Source organism: Aphelocoma coerulescens, chromosome 2 (assembly GCF_041296385.1).
Source record: "Aphelocoma coerulescens isolate FSJ_1873_10779 chromosome 2, UR_Acoe_1.0, whole genome shotgun sequence".
NCBI lineage: Eukaryota > Metazoa > Chordata > Aves > Passeriformes > Corvidae > Aphelocoma > Aphelocoma coerulescens.
In genome coordinates this window covers 53,525,598-53,548,754 of record NC_091015.1, presented here as the reverse complement: position 1 = coordinate 53,548,754, position 23,157 = coordinate 53,525,598, and positions in this window count along the sequence as shown.

Here is a 23,157-nt window from a genome sequence, read left to right as displayed (position 1 = left end):
TCTGACAGAGCTGATGAAGGCGTGTGGGTAACTGTACAGAGAGCTCACTGCAGCTGCATCTCCTGAGATCCCTCCTGCATGCCTATGACCAAGACAGAGCATCCTTGCATGGCACCATTGTAAAGGGAGCACATCCAGGGTCAGGAAGGACCTACACTGAAGAGACCTAGAGTGCAGACACCCAAAAGTCACAACTGGACAGGACCTACAAGGCAGTGGATCAGCACGTGGGTACAGGGCTTCTGTTCATTTCATGGACTAACCACGTTGCTACCTGGCTGGTCTGTGTGCTGGCTGCCCCTCCAAGGCTACAAAGGAGGTAACTACAGGGAAACAGCAGCATTTCTGTCCTTTCAGTCCATTTTCAGACCATTTTCCCTGCAGTTAGAAAGCAGGAGTAGAGCAGACATTTTTATTGCTTGAGCCCAGAGATAATAAACATAGCAATTAGCCAATTCAATACTTTTAGGGCTTTGTGGTTTTTTTAATTTAACACAAATGACTCTTAAGTTCCAATTTTAACACAAATGAGTCTTAATTTCCAATTCGTCCCCAACACAGCAACAATCAGCTCCCAGCATTGCATGCAATATGTCTTTTCTCAAGCTGTGCTAACAGTTAAAAAATCATCACTGCTTAGGCAGTGATTTCGGACAATACCATTCTGGTTTTTCCCTCGAGGCTCAAGATAAACAGATTTTCTAGTGATTCCCCTTAGAAACTTCAAGTAGTGAAGCTAATCCTTAGCCAGCTTGTCTGCTCCTGTGGCTTTTGTGCAGCAAATTAAGACACAGAAACTACGTTTTCAGTTGTGTCTGTGCAGTAGAAGTTGTAGTACTGGGATCTCAAATGATTTTCTGTGCTTTTAGGAATCCACCGCTATGCATGGAAAGGTGATCCTTGTTTCTCCACCTTCCTACTGCCATTTCCAAAGATATCACCTTAATTTTGTTTTCTAAACCCTAAGGTACCACAAAAATAACAGCTTGCTTAACTTTCATGGTGGCCCACAGTATAAGTGACAGATGAAAGAGAAACAAATACATGCAAAGGCATTTTTTTTTCTGAAAAGTGAGTCTTGTAAGCTTACCAAATTCTGAGGTCTGTTTTCCCTAAGGCATTGATGGGAGTTAAATGTTGATTTCCAGCACCCCTGGATGCATGCCCAAAGCCTTGGGCTGCTCGTGAGCAGTTCTGCAAATCAAGTATTTTACTTCCTTTGCTTGATATCAAGTGCCTGAAAGTAAACAGCTGCTTTCTGGGAAGACGCTGTGTTTTGCTGGACGCAGAGCAACACTTTTTTCCTACTTCCATTTCAGGGAAACACTCTCACTTGCATCCAAATTTCAGAGTTGAGCTGGACCCAGATGGCATTTCCTGTTGATTTTTTTTGTCTTTTAACATGGCAATCCCCCCACATAGCCACCCTCTCCTTTAATATTTGGGTACCTTGTGGTCTCTTCTCTCTCTTTTCCTTTCCTTGAAGCTGCTCAGCTCAGCAACCAGTCACAAAGCTGTCAGAACAAGGCTGCTTTTAGAGGCTAAAGGAGATAGATTCAACTTTTTCTTATATAAAAAGGCTGTAACACCAAAAAAAAAAGGGCTTTTCTAAAATAGCCACAGCTCTGAACAGTCACTTTGGACTAAAGGATTTCATTTCCTGTTTGACAGAAACAGTGAGGAATAGGACTGATTAGGTTTTTTTTTTGCATGTGCTGCACCTAAGAAAGGTGAGGGCTGATTTGGGCAGTCTTTGGAGCCAGAGCAGTTGGGTCCAAGCCAGCACAGAGCAGCCGGAGACAGCCCAGATGCTTCCACAGTCCTGGGACTCCTGCCCAGCAGGTTGCTGGAACTGCCTCCATTGGGGAATCTCAGGAAGCTCAGCTCTCACACAGCCTGCACAAAAACAGAGTGGTATCCAAGAAAACCAAGGGCTCCAAGACCAGCCCTCTTACCCATGGCATTACAGGAGCAACAAATTTTTCTTGCTGGAATGTTTGCGAACACTCTCCTTTAGGCTACACTAGGCATAAACAAGCACAGAAAGAGCCTCTTGGGTTTTGCATGAGGCTGAAGCCAGTCAGACATCAGAATTGCAACACACGCTTCTATGAAGAGGTTTAAGATCACACCATATTTAGGCTTCCAAAATTCAAATTATATTTTTATAGTTTAAAAATAGCCACACACAGATCATATAATTGTAGATTGGTTTGGGTTGGAAGAGGCCTTAAAGATCATCTAGTTCTAACCCCTCTGCCATGGGCAGGGACACCTCCCACTTCACCAGGTTGCTCAGAGCCCCATCTAACCTGACCTTGAACACATCCAGGAATAGAGCCTCCACAACTTCTCTGAGCAGCCTGTTCCTGTGCCTCACCACCCTCACAGTAAATAATTCACAGCTTGCCAAAAGAAGTTTTGAAAGGTAAACCACAATTTTCATTAGGAAGCTGCTATGAATGTGCCACCCTTCCCCTTATACCCCAGCCACTAACCTATCAGTTCTCTGACCACAGCCTGCACCAACCTGCCTTGAAGTCTGGCAGACTAGTTCAGCCTAAGGTTTAGTACAGGCAAGTATGGCATTCAAGCTGTAATGCTTGTTCCTTTAAAATATGTGTTTGGGGTTTTTTTTTATTTTTATTTTAAATGCGTTAAATTTAAACCATTCTGGCTAAAATTGTGACGACAGCTCCTTTGCAAGAAAGTAGGGAAGGTTTCAGCTGAATTTTCTGTTCCATTCCCTTGAGTGATGGTAGGAGGAAATGTTTTGGTTTGTCTGTTACACTAAAACTTCTAGGGTTTCTTGCTTTACAGTAACAAAATGTTGAGAGAGGAAGTGTCCTCCATTGTAAATGATTTGGGCTGTCATGTTCCAATGAAAATGGATCGATAACTGATTTTGCCGCAATAAGTGATTTTGGTTACTTATTCTTTCTAGATATCATAACTTATACACAACTATATTAAAAAGGGGGTATATAAGAGAAAAATGGGGCCTCGCAGACACACTCAGAGGCAAAGCAGTAAAAAAAAAATCCTTGCAGATTGTGCATTAGCAGTCCAGATGGGTGTCATTTGTGATGCCCCCAGGTTGTGCAATCCCATTTTATTACTGTTACTATTTAAATTACTATTTTGTGCAGTTTATTAACAAATCTGAGCAGAAGAGTGTATCCTGCTATTACATTTCAGGCTCTGTGCATACATTACTTTCCTGACACCCCAGAGCTGTTCTCATTCTTTAATGCAAATGCTCTATGCTGCTGATCAGTGACACATTCTCTTACCCTGTTTTTCTAGGAAAAGGAGGTATAGAATCGTCTTATCTGTGAGTGCCCACATAATTACTTTTAATCCAAAGGACAATTTCAACTACATCTCAGCAAGGACTCCATGCCTCAAAGCCTGTGAGAACATGTGGAAGGCAGAAGGGCAGCAGAAGGATGGAGAAGAGCTGCCCTACAGGCAACGAGCACAGGCCACTGCTATATCCACACTTGCATAATTCTGCTGAGATATGCAGGGAAAAATACAAGAGCCAAAAATCCAAATCTGTCAGAAAGCAGGCTTCCTTGGATCTGTTACCAACTGAACAGCTTAAATTGCTGTGGGGTAATCATCATGGTGCTGTAAAAGGAATAAATCACAAGGGCATGCAAAGCTTTCTGAAGACTTTGATTCTTACAGCTGTTGAAATCTAAGTGAATTTCTCCTGTTTTCCATAAGGTATGTATTTTGACAGGTATGGTCTCACCCCTGGGCTTCAGCAAAAGCTGGCTACTCTTTAGTGAGCAGCCACAGACTATATATTTTTTTAAATTTTTCTCTGGAGGTAGATGTAATCTCAGGAAAAATATACATAGATCTTAGAAGACTGTAAACCGTCCAGCAGAAATACAGCCTTTGCAAAATTTCCTAGCTGAAGGAGGAATAAAACAACCATGATAAACTGATTTCCAAGTATTTGCATTTTTCCCCCCTCAGATGCTGGCAGTAAAAAAAAAAAATCCTTTCTAAGAGAGGTAAAAGTTTGAGAATACTAACAAGAAGTGAGAGGTGGTGTAAGAGGCAGTAAAAATATTTGTCATTTACTCAAGAATTAATAAAAGACAAAGCAGAGAAGATGATGCTAAGAGAACTAGAATGAAAAAACCCTGCTTATAACCACCCACCGCAGACAGAACTGCTCAGTGTTATCCAGGCACACATCCTGCTGTTCCTGTCCCACCCCCATTTGTTTCCAGGGCTGGATGTGTACAGAAAAATGTTAAGTAGGGACACACCTTTCACCTGCTGAAAAGGGGGCCATGAGACTGGAGGATCACTGGCTCTGACTCTCTGCAAAATCCTGTGTGGCCAGTGTAAGTGGTGCTTGGCACAGCCAGTCCCACAGCACTCCCAGGCACCACCATCCATCCTGCCCACCTCTGAAGCGCATCCTTGCAGCCTGATAACTAATTTAAGTATAAAAAAACAGCTTAAAGAGGCACAGTGACAAGGGGGAGTCTCAGCTGCATCTACCACTCAGCTGGGTCAAAGCATGGAGGGAGCAGCCCAGTGGCACCTCAGAAACCCCAGCACACTGTGTCCTGTAACTCACCTTTTCCTCCAAGACTGGTGACAAAGGACTGTTTGCAAATTCATGCCACAGGTCTGGGTTAGGTGCAAATCGACATCCCAGTGTAGATAAAATGCAAATGTATTTTCATTTTTCATTTGCAAATATCCTTGCAGCTCCTAAACAAAAAAAATCTTGTTAAAATTAACTTCTGGTAGTGTGCTTCTGGTAGAAGTTCCCTAAGCCAGAGAAACATTCAAATGATTGAAGAAATCATTCCAAAAGATTGTTTCGGGGTTGGAATATGGCTATGTTGATGATATAGATGATGCTATATCAGGTGCAAATTATTAATCTGTGCCATCCCAAATTGCAGCATTACTATTGAGAGAGGTGATTAATATTTAAAGTATTATTTAGCTTAAATTGATGTAGAGAGCATCTCTTGCTCAAGTACAGGAACATTATTTTAGGAATTTCTGGAGAGTACCAGGAGAAGTTTCTTTTGGTAGACGTTGACCACAAGAAAAAGATTGAATATATTGAACTGATAAAGTCTCTCATACCATCTCTGTATGTGTTTTTCTGAGTGGTTTTTCCCCCAGTATTGCCCCTTCTGCTTTTACTGTGAAATCTGCCTCTTTTCAAAGTTTAGATACCACACCTGCATCTCTGTTGAAAACACCTATTCTTGTTTTTTCCTTTCTGTACCTGGAGTGGAAATAGCTTTAGGGAAATGTGAAGAAGAGTCAGGAGAAATGACAGAAAAGTGGCATGTGTTTCATCTCATATACATAAGACTGGCAAAGTAGATGAAATGCAATTCCATTGCAGCTTTGCCCACTGGCTCAGGCAGTACAGCAAGCATTGCCTGCTCAGGTCACAGCATTGTGGAATCCTGGGAGGTAGGAAGGGACCACAGGAGGACATCCACTCCAGCCTCCTGCCCAAATCATGGTCAGCTATTGTATCACATCAGGTGCCTCAGGGCTTTAGCTGGTCAGGTCCTGAGAGCCTCCAAGGATGGAGGTGGCAGAACCTCTCTGGATAACCTGAGTCATAGCCTTTCCTGTGATACCTGTGGGGTCGCAGAATTCTTCCCTGTAATGACAAGTCCACTGCTATGACATGGCCATACTCTGAAATCCTTGCCTATGAGCAAAGCCTTATGGGCTCATGAGAGGTTTTGGTGGCTTTCCTTGTGCTGGTCTCTTGGCTCTTGCACACTGAACACCAGAGCCAGGGTTCCCCCCAGCCCCTGCTATGACTCAGTTTACGCCGTGTATTTACGCCGTGCCGTGGGACAAGCTCCCTGCTGCCCTGAAGCACAGCGGGATGGCAGCTGCCACTTCTTGTGACAGAAGAAGAGCCCTCCCACATGGCCACATCCCAGACTCATTATCAAAGCCTTCCCACCCATAACTAGTGAGCCAATTTTCACCTCTGCACCCATTATCTCGCAGCGGAAAAGTGACGTCACTCCGTGGCACAACACGAAATAGCCGGAGCAAAGCCTCCATCTCAGTTGCCTACATCTACTGAGGTGGTAGCCTAAACTAGAGAAACTGCAAAATGCCTTTTCAGTATTAAGCCATCTGAATCAGAGTGGGAAAGTCAGCTGCTCACAGATCAGAGTGGATATGCTTACCTCCCTGCATTCCCCTCTGGGGCCAAACCAGGTGTTTCTTGCTAATGAAATTGCTGAGATATAAAAGAATTAAAAATATATACGTACACAGAGAATTGAACAGGGTAAAAAAGCAGTTTTAAAAAGTGTGGTCACTCAAGAAAGAGCTGTGATTTTTGAGACAGCTATTTCTACAGCGACTGTTCTGGTTTGGCTATTCTCCTCTACCTCCCTAGAAAGACCTGACCTCCTTCACTAAACCACATCAGATACCTTGAATTAGATAGTCAAAATCTTAAACATTTCCAGTCTCTCATGCACTTTAACATCCTTGGACTTCACATAAAGGACATTTGTTGAGTGATATTTTTGGTCCCATTCAGATTTCAGCAGCCTTGGGCCAGTATGTATTGTCTCAGGAGGCACATGACAGAATGGTACAGCCAGCACAAACCTTCCTATTCTCCCTGCAGGGAAATTCCCTCATTAGGAGAGCATGTGGGCATGAGAAACAGGTCAACCACCCCTGATGACTTTCCTTGTTGTGAAACACAGGGATGCTTCTATCAAAAGAGCTCTGGAGGAACTGAGTTGCAAAGTTTTACTGCCACTTTCTGCAGCCCAGAAGAACACCGGGGTTTTCGTGACTGGTCCATGAAGGTACACAAGCATGACATCAACACCCACCAAAAAATGACATGTTTACTGCCAATCCCAGCCCTTCATAATTCCAGAGCTGATTTAATCATCTGAGCCAATGGCTTCAGGGCCAAATTAAATGACAAAGGTGAGAGAGGGGCCCAGTGCTGATTCCCTAAATAGCACAAATTGTTCTGACCTGTCACAGTAGATCAGGATGAAGGCTTTAGGCTAGCGAGATAGCCATGAAGATCACATAGGGATGAGGGTAGAGGAGATCTAATCCCACACACTCTATTGTGACAAGACCTTTAAAATGTTTTTCTAAAAGTTATTTGAGGTGTTTCTAGCACTGAAATGAGGGAGTAACCATCAGATCCACATGACCTTGTCCAGAGTCCCACACTATACCCCCAGCACCCAGAGCAGGAGACAGCTAATGACCACAATACTGGGCTGCTGTCCCATCTCTTCCCCATCCTGACTGGCAGAAAGGTCCCTTGAGAGGGAGGATGACAGTGTGGTCCCAGGGCGCTGCTGACACGGGACCATTATGGCAGGTCCACGGTCAACGTGTGTCACCACAGCAGATGCCATCTCACCAGTGACACTGAGGAAATTAGGAAACTGAAAGGGAACATGCAAGGTAAAGAAATTTGAGAAAAAAGTGATGCAGGACATGCTGTTTCCCTTACTGGTGCAACATTCAGAACACTGATTTAGGCTGTGTGTGCACTAAAGTCAGGATTAGGGCTGTTTTCTCTTGCCTCTCCAGGGCTGCTTTGCCCAAAGACCACATGGGCTGGACATCCTAGATCTCCCTGTGCTGCTTGATAGTCCTTTTACAAGCCACTTTTCTTCTCTAACCCCAGCCAGTTCATCTTAATGTTAATAAAAACACTAATGTCAGTGTTTGGAAAACTGCCTCTGTGCCCACAAACAATAACCTCATCAGCTCACTGAACAGGAGCTTAGCAATTATCCTCCAAACAAGATGAATTGAAAGCAAAGGCACTAAGCTCAGATTCTCAGTGTGTCATATTTATGTAAATATCTGAGTAAAATAATCAGCAGCACTTCTCTGAGAGGTGAGGAGGAGGGGGATAGCTGGGGCCAGAGTGCTGGCAAGGTATCTAGAAACCTCACAACAAGAGGCAGAAAATATCAAAGTGCCATGAGGAGGATGGATTTGGATTCTCCAATTGCTTCACATTTCACTGAACATGATATTTGTGTTTTGATAGTTTTGAGTATTGGGGGCAAAGTTCCACCTGGGGTAAAGGTTAAAAGAACCACTGGCTGGAAAAAACTGTTGCTGAGAGACAGAGCTTGTGAGATAGGTGCTGGGATTGCCCTAAGCCCAGTGGGTTGGATGAGGAAAGGGCCAGGAAAACCAAGGCTTTCTGGAGCAATGTCTATTCACAAAGTCCCTGGAACTCTCTCTTGTTCACTTACCCTCACTATTCTAGCCTGAAGCTTCTGAGATACCATCTTCTAGGGCTCATTTAGTATTTCCCCACTTTGATGCAGTTACTTTACTGGGACTTCAACACATAGCAAATGTATGGGGGGACTGAATGGCCATGATTCAAATGCTTCAGGGCCATCTTTACACAGGAGGTGCTGTTGCAGCTTCCCTCCTGACTTAACAAAAAGTTTGAGCATAAACCTTGGTTTTGGTCATTAACGGAAAGCAATAGAACATGTTTTTCTGTGCAAGCAAAGTTAATCAATACCAGTTTTCTGGAGTGAGCAGAATATAGCTCTGAAAGTCAGACCTCGCCACAGGGAGGTTGCGTAAGAAGTCAGTTTAGCCAAATCTTGCTGCCTGTGAGTGCTGCTATCCCTGCTATTTCTGAGCTCTGCTACAGAATTTACTACAGTGACTTGTGTAAAAACATGCGGTAATGCAATTCAGTTCTGGAAACTCTGTGGCCAATTTGTACATTTTCAAAATTAAGTTACCACCATTTAGCATCTAGTTATTTATGTCCCTGAGGAAAAGTTTTTTTAGTATAGAGGTATTCAGATGTTAAAGGCAAAAGAACAAATGAGCCAACTAATAGTTCATAAAATGATCTTCCCAGCTTGTCTTGAATGATACTGCAAAATTATTATAATGGAAAAAGCATTAGAGGACCTTGATCAAACATGATCCTTCAGGGCTAAGGAACCTAATTTTCTGAATACAGATACTGTTCACTCAGTCCCTCAAGATTTCATAACACATGAAGACATCAGTATTTTCAGCAGAATTAAGCAGTGCAGTTAAATAGCTCCTCTACTGCTGCATCACAGAAAAATAGAGTAGAATCATTTCATAGGGATAGCTAGTCCCTTCCTAATCAAGGATCAGCCAGTCTTACGGTACCCCTGCTATGAATTAATGCTTCCCGCTGCATCAGCCTAGGCTGCTCCAGGGACACTGCCACACCTGGACCAAGCTTAAAAACAAGTGGCTCCTTTACAAGTGGTTTCTCTCTTTGCAGGAATGTGAATTAATGAAGACCAAACCACTTCACTTGTTAACCATCTTTTAATGAACAGCCACAACAAAATGGTTTAACAAAACAAGAGTAACCAAATTCAGTCATGGGCAGTCTGAAGAAATAGGTTTGCTTACTTATGTGGGGCCAATATCAAGCAAGCTGGTCTCCAGTCACAGTCAACTTGTGCCACCCGTGGGCTTTGGAGGAATGCCAGTGCAGTCTGTGCGAGTGCTTCCACCTGAGACACACAGTACCATGCAGAAGATGTAACAAAGCAGAGACAGTGAAGGAGCAGATGCTCCAGAAGACTCTCTGCTGTGGCTAACAATGGTCTTTCAAAGCACACATGGGTGTGCAAAAGAGGCAATGACAGTCACACATAGATGTGTCACTCTAAGGATGTGGTACAGAGCAAGCAAACACTTATGACTTGCTGGTGGTTTTTGACCAAGCCCAGTGAACAGACCATCGTGCAGCAGTTTGTCAGTGGTGGGAAGCCCTGTGGACTGAGGCAGCAGCAGCAGGTTTGGTCTGTTGCATGTGGTGCAGGTTGAACACAGGTAATCCAAAGCACACACAAGACTTGGATAAATAAATTCGCTATATATGAGTAACAACCCTCTGCACAGCACAAAGCCTGGATGGACAGTTTTATGAAGTCTGATAGGTCAGTGGTTTTACCTCTATATAAATAGAGTGAGCTGCTCAAAAATAATAAAAAAAATGATGATGATGCAAAGCCAATGCTCAGTACCTCTAGAGACTTTATCCGGTGCTCCTACCACTGCTGGATGCTGGCACAATGAGACTTTTACCCACTTGTGTCTTATGTGCTGAGTTTATTATATCTTCACAGTTCATGGAGTAGTTAAATTACTTTCTCAGGATCACATAACTCATCTTTGTCAGAACTGAGATGAGAAGCCAGGTGCTCTCTTTGCCACCACAGTCTTCAGGCCCTAATAGCTAGATTTTGTTTCCCTCTTTACTAGCTTCTGCTGGATAAAATGTAAGAGCAATTCATCCTGCATTACAGGCAGGAAAGAAAGCAGAAATTTGAATAGTTGCCATCTGCTGGAGATGCTTTGATTTATTGCTTTCCAGCCTCAGCTGAAGATCAAACAAGCTCTAGAAAGAAACATTTCCTTAGGTTGTTGTACTGTGTGTATCTCTGCTCAATGCCAAACTAAGTCACAAGGATTTAGGCAGAGAACATTCCCTTTCTTCAACAAAATAATTTATACATTTAATTCAGTAGTTATAATCAGCCACCCAAAATGTATTGTTGCCGCCACTGGCATCAGTTTTTCTCTCAACTAGCTTCAAATTTGAAATTGAATAAAACAATTGTGCTTTGTAGTTTCCTGTCTGACTTACTGTGTTTTCTCTGAAAAGAACTCTTTATCCATTAGAAGCATACCCCTATCTTTCTTCAGTGTCACACAGACAACAATAATGTTGTGGCATTTCACCACATCTGTCTACATTTTTAGAATTAAGTTTTGCACTTTATGTATTTTCATTTCCTATCCAAGTCCAAAGCCATAAAACTCTTCAGTTAATTACTGCTACTGTTTTCTTCAGATTATATAATTACTTTCTTTATCTATCTAGCTGCCCTTTCATTTGTAGTTTCCATGTTGATTAAACACAAAGTACTATGCTACTGCTAATTTTACTTCAAAGAGGGACTTTCACATTAGGGCAAAAAAATAAAAAATGCAGCATCAGTATCTATGCATAAATTTGCTTTTTTACCTATGTATAATTTACTTTTCCATTCATTTTCTGTATTCTCTCATCCTCTTTTGTATTACTGGAGATCTTTGGATTTTGAGTTGACTCTGTTTCTTTGCACCTATACTTGCCTTTGGCCCAGGTCCTGAGTACTTGTAATAGCTGAGAGACGTAATTGATGGACCTAAAGGAGAGTTTCTGACAGAGTCCTACCCAGAGAGTTGGAGGTTTAGTGTATGTCCTACCAAACAGGGAAAAAAAAGTCAGTAGTTAGATCAGGAAATAATCAGAAATTACGCAGTTTATGTGTGGCTGAGGTTGTAAGACCCACAGGCTTTGGGAGAGAATAACACTATCTTGTTTCTCTCTCATCGCCTAAGACCCAGGCAACCCAAAATAACCATCCTAAATCAAAGTGCCACACTTAGGAGTAATCCTGCTACTGCAGTAGAGAGAGAAATAGTAGAGAGAGAAAAGACTTAACCTCCACCCAGATATTCCCTACATGCTAACCTGGCTGCCTTCTGTCCTTAGAAGAGACTTGGGGTGAGTTGGGGTTCCCAGGCACTGTGTAGAAGGTTGGCTGTCAGCCCCTACCTCCAGCCCTTCTCACCACCTCCTTGCCAGAGTCCCTCTGTGCTCTTGCAAGCTGTGACACCCCCATCTTCAGACAGACAGCAAGGAACCCAGGTGGCTCTTGTGTTACCCTGCAAGATACCAAAGAGGAGCTTGGCAGGGCTCTTCTTGCCTCTGTGCAGCCAGCCAGCCATGCCTTGCAGGGGAACCCATTTTTCCTTACATTGAACATCTTTACAGCAATGAGAAAAAACATGCAGAGCTTTGATCCAGTGCTGCTTCCCATCTGCACCACTGACACGCTGAGGAGCCCCATGCCAGATGGTTGTTTCACCAGGAACTGTGCCAATGCAAAGCGCAGAGAGAGTTCCTGTCCTCAAATGCATCAAGGAATAGCGCGGAGATGAAAGGATGTCTGTCCAGGCAATAATGAATAATCCTGGCACTCCAGCAAATTAACTGCTGGCAGTTTCAGGTATGTCAGGGATTTGTAGGCAGTACAGAAGGGAGATCTACTTATGTAGGCATTTGAAGGATGGTGCTATTCATGGCTTTCAGGTGGTACAAAGACAAAGCAGTGCAGGTGACATCAAAAATGCTCCACACTTGTCATCCTTTAGCCAGGACAGCTGGGAAAAACCAGGTCTTCATTCTCAAGACATGGAACTAATGGGCACCTTTAAAATCAACCGTGTGTTTCCAACTGAAGATCAGTGAACACAAGGAAAGGATTCTAACAGCACAATATCCAAGCCAGAATCAGAACCTTTGTATGCTTGGGTCCAACCACAGCTTCTCTCCTTTCCTCTTGTCTCCAGTATCTCCCTTCACTTCCTTGCCTTCGGGGTAAAAGTCACAACATCATTTATGACAATTCTTTGCACTCCTAGGAGACCTGATTTATTGCATTAAATGCTTTAATGAAGTCTGAAACAGTGCTTCTCACCACTAAAATCATAACCTACAAGAATGAAACAATTTCAAGGGAGCCTCAGGACAAAAGTATTCAACTGAATCTTTCAAAAAATACCCTACACATTCCATTATTTCCTCCAAAATAATTGTCAGGCAGCAATGCCATCATATTGTATTCAATCAAACACAGCAGTGACAAACCTACCTGCAGTAGAAAATAAACTTAAGAATTTAAGCCAAACTTGAAGATGTTCTTTCTTATTCCTAGCCTTAAATTTCCATTTTCTCTGGCAGATTTAAACTTACTGGGAATGATTACAGTAACTTAGAGGCATTCAGTTGCTTCATCAGTGTTAAACTCCCAGGAGGAAAAGTGGCAGAACTACAGGAAGGATGAAGACAGCGTGTGGGTGACCAGCAGTGAGCTGTCCACATCCCACATGTACACGTTAATTTAAAATTCTGAAAGAAATTCTGATCAGAGTATTAATTTTTGGTGGTTTAAATATTATAATTAAGTCATTGCTTTTCATCTCCTGTGAAGTGGGAAAGTGTTGTCACTTCAAATCTCTCTTGTTTTGTGCCAGAGATTTCCAGCAGATGTGAGTCTGTGATGTTAATGTTTGCATTTGTATTCACTCAGCAAACAGCTAAAACGTTCACCTATGAATATTCAGTCTATAAAAATTCAGACAACATTTTTCCCTTGCAGGACAATAATTGAAATAATTTATTCACCAGATGTGCTGAAACACACATAGCAAATTATCTATCTGTCTATCTATCTATCCATCCATCTATCCATCCATCCCTCCATCCATCTCCTTGGACAACTTGTTTAACTGCAAAAGAGAGTTGCAAAAAACCATCTTAAAACATTTAATCTAGTGTGAACTTATACCAGGACTGGTAATGGGCAAATATGCTAGAAGACAGGAGATACAGAAGCTTTTAAAGACTCCACTTTCCACTGGAAAGGAACAGAGAATTCTATGTTAGTGCTTTAAATCTTACAAAAAACATGGAAATTTGTAGCTAGATTTTAAAACAATGGAAAAGTGGTGGCAAATCACAGATAACTTTGCTGGATAACTTTGCAGTAGTGCACAACAGGGAATAGCAAGTGCCTCTAGCATGGGGTTGTGGCAAGTTGATGGTACCATACCAAGCTTTGCTTTCAGGGAAGGAGCAGTTGTGTTTCCAAAACCTCTGTGGGCACCAAAGAAGAGTACCTTTCATTGCAGGAGGAAGCTTCATGCTGGCTTTGTTAATATTGCTGCTACAAGCATGTAATCATCAGCTTAACCTTTCTCTGAGTACTGCTGTTTGTTCTATCAGATTTTGCAGTCCTAACCTGCACCCACAGCTCAGCTCTGCAGCTGAACTCTCAGGATGACTTTAGTTCATGTTAGTGACCTAGGACTCTCAGCAAATTGAGTGAATTACACATCGTAAGATATCATCATTCACTCTAATTTGACAAGGTAGATTTTTACCCTGCATAGCAAGCTGTCCATAGCTTTCCAGAGGTCACCTGGAGCACTGGGAGCTGGTGTCCCCAGGGTGAAGTAAAAGCCAGAAGTACATGTTGATGAAGGAGCTGACAAAGCAGAAGTCAAATGCAATTAATGTGCATCAGAAAAAGCTTTTCTAGGAGAGATAGGAAACTATTAATGCTACTGCAGAGGCTATTGCTCTTGCCTCATTTATGGTGCAGTCCACATCCCTGGGCACTTTGAGCTGCCTAAGAGAATTCAAACCATGTTGGAATAAAATCTGTGAACATAACAAGTGGAGACATTTTTTATTTGGGGTCTGAAAATCTGGGCTAAACTGGCCTAGAAAACATCCTTGCTGCTTTTCATGTGGCGTTTTCCCAGCAAGAACAGTTTGGCACATTTGCCTGCCACACCAGGGGGCATGATGCTGTGGTCCCAGGGAGTCCCTTCCAGCCCTTTGTTCAAAGCATTGAGGTTCTGGGGTGCCCATCTGAGACAGTGCCTCAGTGACAGAAACAATTAATCCTTAAGAATAAGAAGATGAATGTCAACACTGAACCATGTTGGAAGCAACTCTTTGTTCTAAGAAGCTCAATCTTGTGCATGCAAAAGCCAGAGATTTTGAGGATGATACAAAGATGCTGAGGGGGAAAGGACTCCCCCATTCCCTCTGACTGCCTGCATAGAGAGAAGCCCTACAGAATAATGCATTATTCAGATACAAAATGCAGTTCCAATAATAAGCTTTTTAACATCAAAGGGCAATGGTACCAGTAGACTGCAAGCAAGTTGCACTGATTACAGAGTAATTTTCTTGTGAGGCAACTGACTGAAAAATAAATAAATAAATGCAAAGCTGTCTTTCAAGGTGGAGGAGTTTGTTCCCGTTTTGCAAATCCTGTGGTGAGTTCCAGCAGGACAGACAAGGACCAAACAACAAGAAAAAGCACGCTTCTTAATTACCAGCAATGTGATCCCTCCATCTGTAAAGTGGCTGTGGCAGAGCATTGAGGCATATTCCTGAATTATCAGGGACATCCACAGATACCAACTGTTTGGTTCTGATTCTGCCATATGAGAGGGCAATCTGACAATATGTTGGTGGGATGGACCTACTCTGGTGAATGTGTCAGACTCTTCAGAAGCAGACATTAGAAAGTGCTACCTGAAGCAGCTAGGACAGTAGACATAACTGGCATATCCCTTCAGATAAGATTTTTAAGACCAGTACAGCTGGGATGGATTCAAATTGGTGATTTCTGTGAGAGATTACAATGAGCTGAGTGGACCAGCCCTCCTGAGCTAAACCAAGTGCTCACTTCCCTCAGCTCAGGATCTGACAAATGGGAATACTCCCATGACTTAGGTCTTTTTATATGAAGATGCAAAGACAAAGAAAACTGCCACAGGTGCTACAGAGAAAAGAGTCCTTGGAGAACTAGGGACAGAGCAACTCTTCAGGTTTCCTTCCAGTAACTAATTCCTCTTCACAACTCTGGCCTCTAATTTCAGCAGTTATTTCTTCAGCTGCTCTCATATCTTTTTATGCTCTCATATCCTTTTTATCCATATCATAGTCTTTTAACATCTCCAGGCTTATTTGGATTCTGCCACGTTTAATCTGAATAGAATCATATACTGTGTGTAGTCACATTTATTAATCTCTCTGGAAAAGATGTCTTTAAGTCAGCAGTAAATGCCAGATTCCTTCCCCAGTGACCAGCACTGACGTCATTCCATGATACAGCAACTGTCTTTCCCTATTAGCTAGATTCCCACAATTCACAATGAATAGATTTCTTTAAGACAGGTGAATGTGTCACTGTAGGCTAATTTTATGAATATTTCTAGAACCAAAGTAAACAAATGAATGTTTAAAGAGGGGATTTGATGTATTGCCATTTCCCTAATGTGGTTGTAAGCAGAAATGCCTGCATTTCTTATTGTCAATATACTGTCCTCTCGGATCCATCATGGAGAGCAGACACTACAACTAGGCCTGAGATACACTTAGTTAAGTTACTTTACATGTCAAATGACATATTATTTGAAATCTCAAACAAGACAGTAGCTGCTCAAAAGAGCTTCCCTCATGAATTGAGAAAAGTAAAGGTATGGGACCCAGAGAAACTGACATATATGTAGCCTATTTATTGCCTTAAGATTGTTTTCTGCTGCAGTACTTTGCTTTTGAATAACCCATCTTTTACTATAAGAACATGGTCTTCATAGTCTGCCATGATAGTTTATGGCAGGTACCTCCCCCCAACCCTCTAGGGAAATATGGCAAACAGCTGGCAATTGTGGAACAAAATCTGAGAATGGTGTGAAATCCCAAAACAAGTAACAGTTTCAGATTAGAAAGGGGAAGCATTTCACTGATATGAGAGGGTCAGAGCTGCACAACAACTGAGATATCTCTTTGCCATGAGATGCTGCTCTACTGACTTTTCAGATTGCTTTAAGCATCAGGGGGTTCATCCATGCCTTTCTGGATTATCGTAGCATCACATTGGGCACTCCCATTAAATAGAGAGCTTTTTCGCTCTATTTGTTCAATGATGAAAATGTTTATTCTGCAAGCCCTCTTTTTGGTGCTATTGCTTTATCCTTTCTATCATCTATTATACCCAGGTTAAGAGATTGACAGGATAAGATCGTGGGATTCCTTGCAGAGTTTGTAATATTTGAATATCAAATGTTTCAACAACTAAACTTGAAGAGATAGATGTTCTTGCTACCTGCTAGGCAATTATGGGTGAGTGCTTATCCATTGAGCCTTTTGCAGCCATTTAATATGACTTTTATTTTGCTTTTGGTCTGTGTTTATCACTGCATCCGTGAGATTCTTGTGCTTTTGTTCCTTGTTTGTATGGAATTTGAATAATTCCATTCAATGCTCACAAAAGCTTTCCCACTGATGACAAGAGAAAATGATGTGGTAGTCTCTTCTGTAAGCTGTGTTTGCCAATGCTAATTCAACAATTCTCTGTGAGGATGCTTTTTGTGGTGTGAGGAAGGGTCTTCCAAACAATGGTCTGTCTGGTTCATCTGCCAACAAATCAAGATTAATTGTTGCCCTTGTCCACTAGGACAGATTTCATGTGCATCTAGCTCTCCCACTGAACTAGCTCACATGCCAACATATCAGAGGAGAAAAGCAAAAGACCCCTGAAGACATACCAACACAATTCTGCTAACACCACTGGCACAACATCACTGGCACATTGCTGGCTACAGGAAAACAGGCCCAGCTGAAAACTCATCAAGATGCTGTTCCCACTCCTCAACACAATCTGGTGAGGGGAATTTCCATTTTAATATAAATGTTTAATGTTTGACAGACAAGTCACCAGTAGCCTATTGTCAGAAAAATGTAGGGATTTCCCTCTTGTCTTCCTAAAAATCTTTCCACCCTGCCTTGACCACTGAAAAATTGTTACCAAGGTGTTGCCATTCTCCCAAGACACCTCACTGAAACACCAAGATGAGCAATTCTGGGAACTTTCAAACTAGTTTTCTGCCTGTTCATTTCAGTTCAGTTTTGCTTAATGACTTCTAACAAGTGACAATAAAAATAACAACAGCAACAATGATAAAAATAATAATAATAAATCCCCATTAAATATAATTGCATCCTTCAATTCTTCTAACTGCATTCCTCAGTGAGGGACACAGGGTGCAGAGCCTCAGTTTTGCTCCCTGGGTGAACTGAAGGAACACAGGGACTGCACAATTTGTTCTCAGATCAGTTTTCCCCAAAGTGAAACAGTTTGAAATATACAGCTCCTGGCTTTAGGAAGGCTGCACAGTGAGTGGCCATTACAGCTCCGATAGGAAGAAAACAGTTTTCCAGTTTCTTCAAAACACAGTTAGGTCAGATGGAGTGCACTGGTATCAGAGTAAGAAAAACCCACATAAAAGAACCGAAAGGGGAAATTTTTCTGTACACTTGCTTTTTAACAAATTCTTTGCCTATATATCAGCAGATCATGGGTTAAATCTTTAATATAGGCATGGTACAGCCATGCCTAAGTCTTGGGTTTTTGGCAATCACCAGAGATGCAAAACTCTTGGCTAAACTTGATGTTTCTAAAAAGCCTTTTCTAGAGTATTTTGCTCTGCAGAGAATCTAGTGTCTCCTTGCACCTCTACTCACACTTGCTAGTTTTAGATATTCTTTGAAAAAAGAACAAGCTGAAAGTATACATTCAATAATGGGGCTGTTAATTTTTTATGCCCAGTTTCAGGACATGAGTAAGTCATTAATGGGACAGGGAATAAAAAAAGTTATCGTAGCAATAGTACAACCAACATGGAAGTGTTTCAATGACTGATTCGTCTGGCATATGTGTCTTAAAACATCTGGAACCTTCTCTGGAGGAACTCATTTGTAGAGACTTAAGCAATGTGAAAACATGCATTTATGTAGCCTGTCTTAAGCAAATACTGATGGATTGTAGAATTCAGGGAACTGCTTTTAATGCAATCAGAAGCTGATGAGATAGGATTTCACTGGAGTGCAAAAAAGCTGCCAGATGAAGTTTATGACACTGGCCAAAACAACATTAAACTCTGTTTTTAGATCTAGTGCTAGCAGGCATTTCTGGATTTAGAGCAAAATTCCAGTTACAGTTGGGGGGTAAAGGTGAGGTGAGGACTACTAACATTAGTTCTATTGCTTTAGGCCCATTGTCTCCATCCTATGACTATGGAGGTGCTTACTGGAGAAAGCTCTTAACCCAGGCAGTGCTGTATTATGTGCATTTTCCTCTTCCAGTCTGAACCTCACACCAGCTCTTATTTTAATCCACCATTTTCACATTAAAAATTAGAAAGACAACCACTAACATACTGAGTCCAATTATACAGAGCTCCTCTCCCATCCTTCTGGCACTGATTCCAGCATGAAACCCAACATTACTTTTGGACTTGACCAAACCAAACTTTAGGGAGAAAGACTTTATAGGCACCAGTACCAACTCAAGTTCCCCTCTGCCCTGGTCCAAGGCCTAATCTCAAACATTCCTGTTATTAGCATTTAAAACCAGTTTACAAACTCAGATTTAATGGTAACACTGTTTTTAAAGGTCCTGTCTTCAGTGGAGCTAAGGATTAGTTTGCAGTCAGGAGGCACTCCTGGGCTAAATCTCCGGACTGGAACCAGCAAAGCTGTGTCGGTGGTGAGCTGGTCTGAAAGAAGGTGAGGATTAAGGTGACTGGATAAAGACTTGGGCTGTAAGGTTTAAGGGTTTTAAGGGCAAGCACTTTGGGAGGCAGCAGTATCAGCATTTTCCTGCATCTCCTTGGCATGCCCCTGCTATACCCAGCAAAATCTGACCAGTGCTCACCCTGTACATGCTTCACCTACCCTCTGCCTTTCACTAATGCCCACATTCCTGAGCTACAGCAAGTGCACAGGTGTGGTTTCCCCCTCAGGAGTCTCTAAGCCAGCTAAAAGGGACATCAGCTAAATATTCATTTAAGGGAATAATAAGGAAGCCTCTGACTCGGGTGGGCTGACAAACCTTGGGAAGGTTTTTTCTCAAGAACTGAAATTCCTAGTTTAGTTTCTTGCCAGTTGAAATTACTGCCAGCAATAATTGCCCATGAGTCACTGATCCAGCTCTGTCTTGTGGCCACTCAAGTGTATTTGGCCTGTTTGAGCACTGTGGTTTTCTTTTGTTAGGTATCAAATGCCTTTTATATCATCTAGCAATTCACTGCATATCACTGAAAACAGCTCTGGAACCCAGCATCAGTAAGTGCCTGCAATCATGCCCCTTTTTTTGTTTCTTTCTCTTTTTTTTTTTTTTAACATCAGAGCTATTTTTTGAGCTGAACAGAGTTCTGAATGCTATAATGTCTTCCTTCCTGTGAATACACCACTTATCTGATTACTAAATATTGTCATAAATTATGCCCCCTACCATAATTTTACATAACCTGCTGGAGGTGCAGTGTTGAAAAGGGACTGTGATTACAATAGAAAGATTACAACCAAAGAAATTCCTTTACAAGATATTTTATGTAGAGTGGAACATTGTTATCCTTACCTTAGTTTCATTATTCACTTTTCAGAGATTAAATACACATACTAGGCTCACCTCTCTGCAGATGGCTATGTCTTGTACTTCATGCTATGAATGAAATTAAGCAGGGCAGAAAGTGAAATACACTCAACCTGATCAGGCCTCAGCTAAAATTTGGTCTCAGGTTGGGAAAAACTTAGGGTAGCTCATCTGAACCTCTCTTGCACTTCCTAGCTTTGATCTCAGATGATAATTAATTACCTTTCCCTCTTGCTGCTTCCTAAGGGTGGGATTAATACTACACAGGGTGGGATCAACCAATGTGCTTTGTAAACCCATGTTGCAATACAAAATCTCTGATGCAAAAATGTCGCATCTGAGTTAGACACCTACCTTTTCTTGGAGGAAACCCATCTGGCAAGTAGTTCTTCTTCCTCCTCTCTGCTCCTCCTACACTCTTGCAAACCTCATCAGGGCTGCTCTGATTTAGAGCAGTGTATTTTTAGTGTTACTGTGGTTTTGGAGTTGTGAAGAAAAGGAATTACAAGCTGACTGTGGAGTCCCTTGTAATCCAGGGAGACAAAACTGTAAATCCAACTGGTTTGCCTCTGTTGGCTTATAGTTGTATCTGCTTTCTTTAACACACAACACCTGTTTATGACATATTGCAAATACCTACAATACAGGATTTATATGGTAGGGACAAGCTCCTGAGACACAGCTGTCAGCTCAAAGTTATCCACTTTAAACATGGTTCAGAAGTCACAATTAAGAAAAAATAACCACTTCAGGCTTTCAAACAGAGAAAATGTCAACTTCAGTGGATAAATGGATCCTAGAAACATTTCATCCATTATCACTGTAGGAATGCTTTCTTAGATTTTTAGAGGTACTTGTAAACTTGCCATGGTCTGTGATATGAAAATACTTTATGTGTCTCCCTAACTAATTACTGACCATTTGAGACAGCAGAAAAGACCAACCAAAAAACCAAAATCCCAGGTGCTTGGAAATTCAAACACTGGAGAGCAATAAAGAAATTATTATGAGATAATTCAGCCACATCCTGATAAATGGGAATTGCTTTGCCTTACTCTAGGAAGATACAAGCCCATCCTTCACAAGGACTTATACCAGACTTCGGAGAACAGAGTACAGAGTGTGAATTCTGCACTTGGTTCAAGGGAATTGGAAAAAATTGGAAAATATCATCATAAACCTGATTCTCACAGCTATGTATTTCACGGAGAATCCGGACTTTTCCACCCCTTCCACAAATTCCTGTGCCCATAACAAGATTTAAGAGCTGTGCTGCCTTATTACAGGATGAGAAGCAGCCAAGAGAATTATGTCAAACAAATTCATGCCCATATAAATTACAAAGTAAAGCCCAGAGCAGTATCTTTTTCATAACAGTGTGATGATCCTGTCTGCCAGAAACCAACGTCATCAGTAATGCTTATCTCTCAAAGCAGTTTTATGTATCAATTCATACTTCAGGCGCTATCTTGCAATTAAATTTCTAGGCTTAAAAAGCCTGTTTCCCACACCCTCCCCCTTTTCAATTCTATGTCCTCTAAGATTAACAAAACATCCTCTGTGGCGGCAAATTAATCACACTACAAAACTAAACTGGTCATTAGAGATGCAGCACACCAAAACTGCTATTAAAAACTCAATATTGCTATTTTTTGTCTTTAATTTTATGGTGCTGCTTGCAGCAGCTCCTCCTCTAAGTATACACACTGCCACAACAAATACAGGCATAAGCCCTGAACGCTGATGGGTATTGATGTGCCAGGAGCTTGCAGTGAGCTACAACACCAGAGCCCTTGTCTAGGGGCTTTTTGATGTCTACAGTGTGCAAATTCTCACACTCATCAACTCCCATGGGATTTGCCAAGGCAGACTCAAAACATCCCCTTAGCCCATGTTCATTGATGCTTTGCTGCAGAGGATGAGCAGAGATGCAGCTCCACTCCTGGTTTTAGCAGTGACCTTGCCAGTGCCCTCTCCATTTTCTGGCCTTTCATTTCCCCCCTGAAAAATCTTTAGTCTTTTTTCCTTCCTGATACTTCACCTCCTTGGAGAGAACTAGCTGATCTAGTGATCAGTGATGAGTTTCTCAGGATCTCCTCTGTTCCCTGCTCCAGGGTTTTGTGAGCTGGCTGACTACAGGCTCATGCATGGGTCAGCTGTCTTTCCCACCCTTTCAGCCTAGGGGAACGTCCTCTGGACATTCATAACCTCAGCTCCTCATGAGATTTCCTTTTTTATTTAAAATTTCTACTTTCTACTGTTAGGAATACCTGGATTTTAAAACTTCTTCTTCAAAAGATAATGCTGTAGAGCAAGGGACAGCCTTGCATTTTGGATAAAAGCAAGATGTTTAATCAAAAACTGAGCTCCTTTGCCCTACTATGCAAGCTGAAGTATATACCATGGTACTCTGCTCTTAGACATCTCATTTCATATTTTGCAAAGAAAGAAAACAAGAAAGCAAAACTGCAGCCCTTAAAGAAAACATGGACATGGGCCCTCTCAAGGGCTGGCTAGATCCACTGGGAGTCTACAGGAAAATGCAGCAATCCCATCAACAAATCTCCTCATGCCCTGCAGTTTTCTGGAGTCAGCTATTGCATTAAGCACTAGAAGAAGCCCTCAGGCTTAGGCACCTCTGACTTGCAGGTAAATTATGGATGATTATAACATGCAAAATGAGTCCTAGCCTCCAAGCCTTCTGCTGAAGAAAGAACCCCTTTATAGAGATTAAGCAAGAAGGTCTTAACCTGAGGAAAACAGAGCTTTGAACTCTCTAAAAGACACCTGGGCTGGTGTAGGCTGCGGTCCTGACTTGATGAAGACAACAAAACCATGGCTTTGCTGCAGGACTCTGCACCACATCCTGCTCTTACCCTGAGGCACAGAAGGCAGATCAAAGGCATAGCAGGAGATACAGCCCTGGAGAGTCATCTCTCTCCTTAGAAGCTGTGGGAAGTCACCAGAACTCAGGCAAATTCGCCTCTCCTCTAGGAAAATCATCTGCCATGTCATTTAAAAACTGCTTCTTGCCTTCTAC